Below are 3,159 nucleotides of genomic sequence, written 5' to 3'. Positions count from 1 at the left end.
TTTACACTGTTTAAATGTTATTTTATTAAATATCTTCAGTTCAAGGTTTCATTGTAACAAAGCTATGAAGGTTCTACCAACATTCAGACCAAACAAACAAACACTAGCTAACTTTAATTATTTCTATATCATGCAAAAATTCTGCATCAAATGCCTTCCATTTCCTGTTTAAAATGTGATATTTATAATATATATTATATAGATGCTTACATTAGCCCCATAAGAGAACATTAAGAATGCTAAAGGTGTACAGCTGTGTTTGATAATGGCCATACCAAGCTAAGGTTCTCATTAACTTAAAAGGAAACAAAACAAACGAAAAAAATCCGAAAGAATTTGTCTCCAAGACTGTGCAAAAACAAAAAAACCAACAGTTCTGTTCTTTTAAAATTTTCTCTGAAAGATGCATATACTTAATACAGAGGGTTCTCTCTTTTTTTAATTATTAATAATCATCAGGTAGAGACAAGGAAGATCAGACCAAAAGAAGGCATGCATAATGTTTTGCATTTATCTTTTTTAAATGGCATAATTGTAATCTGTTTGCTCTCTGTGGTTTAAAAAAAGTCTGATTAAAATATCAAGGCTTTTCACTTTTCCACTTCACTCACTGGCTTAGTGCTGTTTTATGAATGTTTTGAAATAATAAAATCTAGTGTTTGCCCCCCATGAGTTCAATCCCCGCACTCCTCCCTGGGATAGTGGAGGGAGGAATAAAAGGGTGTTTGCTTAAACAAACCTGGTAAGTGTGGATGATCTTTTCCTTCATCAGGGGCTGGCTCATCCAATCCTGGTATGGGATAGCACCTCTCTAACAAAGAGAGCAGAGTGCTATCTGTTGCAAATTGACAGCTCCGCTTTGTGCAACAGCTTTTATTTTCTGCATTTTGTCGAATAAGGATTAAAATTCCAAATTGTCTTCTTTTCCATAGTCTGCAAAAAGGTTGCCGATGCTGTCAAGGCAATCATTTTAACTCCCTCTAAAGATCCAAAAACCTGATTAGGGGTAGACAAATGCAGGTAAAAGCTCATCCCAACTTCTGCAAGTGATGCCTTCCCTTGGTCAAGACAAATCCCATCAGGTCTGCCAGAAAGGCCATTTTCTTCCTGGGGCTAGGCTCCCTCCTTGGTAAGGTCAACTAAACACTTACACATTCCCCACCCGATGAATAAAGGAACTGAAATCCTTTTGCAGCAAAGAAAAGAAAGGAAGATGAATTGGCCCAAAGGACAAACATCAGATCACATGTGCTCATTCCCTTTCCCCTCTGTTTCATGAGGTATTCTCTAACACCCAGAGGTAACACAGGGAGGTGGCCTAGAGTCCTTCAGCTACAGCTTTTGAGGTTCTGATCTGATAGTTTTCTGTTACAACATCACTGTAAAAAATAGAAAAATTACCCAAATAAACACTAGGAAACATGACACTTACAAACATCAGATGGGTTAGTGGTGGGGAGAAGCACCTGGCTGGGGCCACTGGCTCCCACTGCTATTTTACTCGGAGACCAAACAAATCAAACAGGAGGCCAGGTAACCCCTTCAATTCTATGGGTGCATATATTTCAGTATAAAAAACACACGCTATTTATGCCTCATATAGGAGTGTATGTGCAAGTTTTCATGAAGAACATAACACTAAGTTTTTTGTCTGCTTCCTAAGGAACACGTGTTCTGCAGCACTGTGGATCCCAACTACGCTACTAGAAAGGAAAAAAATAATAGAAAATCCCATACGTGTACCCTCTTCCTCTAAAATCTCTGCCCTTAACGCAATGCTTTTTTGTTTTGTTTTGTTAAATTAAATAAGCTGGCTTCAAAACTCCTTGTTTGGCTGTTTTTAAAACCAGGATCACTAAGGAGCGAACTTCTATTCAAGTTATATTCACTTAAACCCATTTTTTAATCCCTACTTCCATCTTTAGTTTTAAATCAACATCCCATTTTGTTTTATTTCTTAAAAAAAAAGAAAAGAAAAGAAAAAAAAAAAAAAGGAAAAAAAAAGTCTGTTTTGGGATCCAGCAGCCGAGCAACCAGCTTTCCATAGCGTTCTTGCTGTGCAGAAATCTAAGAAACAGGCTGAAGTCAGACTGCCGGGCAACAGGAAGAGAGGTGCCTCCTCTCTCTTGAACCCCAGTCTTCACACTGGCTCCTCTGGGGTCTCCTCGCCACCTCTCACCGGCTGAGGTTGCAGCACAGCCCGAATGCGGTGTTAACTTCCACCGTGGTTTGCGGAGCACAGTTCAGCCATCCGCTGCTCAAGCTGCCTCCTTTTTTGCTCTCCCTCTCTCTTCCTCTCTCCTTCACTTTTGCTTTCCCCCTCACTTCATTTCTGAAAGATGTTCCGGTTGCTGCCATTTTCTTAGCCCTGGGGGAAGGGGCATGTTGGATAATCTGTCATTTATTTAGCATTATTCCTGTTTTTTATTATTTTATACAAACAACATGTCTTTTTTTTTTTTTTAGATTTAAAAACACCTTCGTACAGCAGAAACAGACACGATGGATCCATGGAAAACAACAGAAAGGCAGCGCCCGGAGCATCAGATGCATGCAGGGTTTCGTGCATTTGGCTGCTGCCTGTTTGTAATTTGTATTTATTTTTTTAACGTCAAAACAGACATGACCGTTGCTGTCACTCAGGCACTCCAGAGCTGCTTGCTAAGAAGATATTGCCCTCCAGCTGAGTATCTCCACAAGTTGCTGCAGTCAGGAAGAGGTAGTGTCCACCCAGAAAGGAGAGGGGAGAACAGGATGGAAGATGGAAGGAAATAAAGCCAAACATTAGCTGTATACAATTAAAAAACCCGAGTTTTCTACAGGCTAATTATTTGGTGTAGGTAGAAACCCTTCCTAACACAACACAGATTGAGGCTCGCGAGGAGAGCTCTGAAGAGGCACACACTTTCCCTTCCAGGTGGCTGAGTGTGCCAATGAAAATTAACTACTTGCTAAAATGAATTACGTGCTTCATTGGAGCAGACCTGGGCCCACTATCTAACAGCGACGACCTAGAAGTTGAAGAAGTTTCCTAAGGGGTGCTCAAAGGCTCTGGTCCTAAGGAACAGTTTCTGCCTCACTTCCCATTTACTTTTACCCTGAACTGAAAGATAATTCTATTTTTCTAAGGGTTTAGAAAAATTCTATTTTTCTAAGGGT

The 3,159-nt window shown here is 40.1% G+C and overlaps 1 protein-coding gene across 13 annotated transcripts in view; it reads right to left on the bottom strand.

The window, feature by feature from the left end:
• CAMK2G (calcium/calmodulin dependent protein kinase II gamma) overlaps positions 1–3,159 on the bottom strand; it is a 118,095-nt gene continuing 114,936 nt past the window's right edge. For all 13 annotated transcript variants that reach the window (XM_027649369.1, XM_027649381.1, XM_027649368.1 and 10 more), the window contains one exon: positions 1–2,703. The gene's annotated coding sequence lies outside the window, so the exon portion shown is untranslated. The remainder of the gene's footprint in view (positions 2,704–3,159) is intronic.

The sequence above is a fragment of the Corapipo altera genome, unplaced genomic scaffold (assembly GCF_003945725.1).
Source record: "Corapipo altera isolate COAL_440 unplaced genomic scaffold, ASM394572v1 53, whole genome shotgun sequence".
In the NCBI taxonomy this organism is placed as follows: Eukaryota; Metazoa; Chordata; class Aves; order Passeriformes; family Pipridae; genus Corapipo; species Corapipo altera.
Note: the sequence above shows the minus strand (reverse complement) of the source record. Positions and strands in the feature narration are given on the sequence as shown.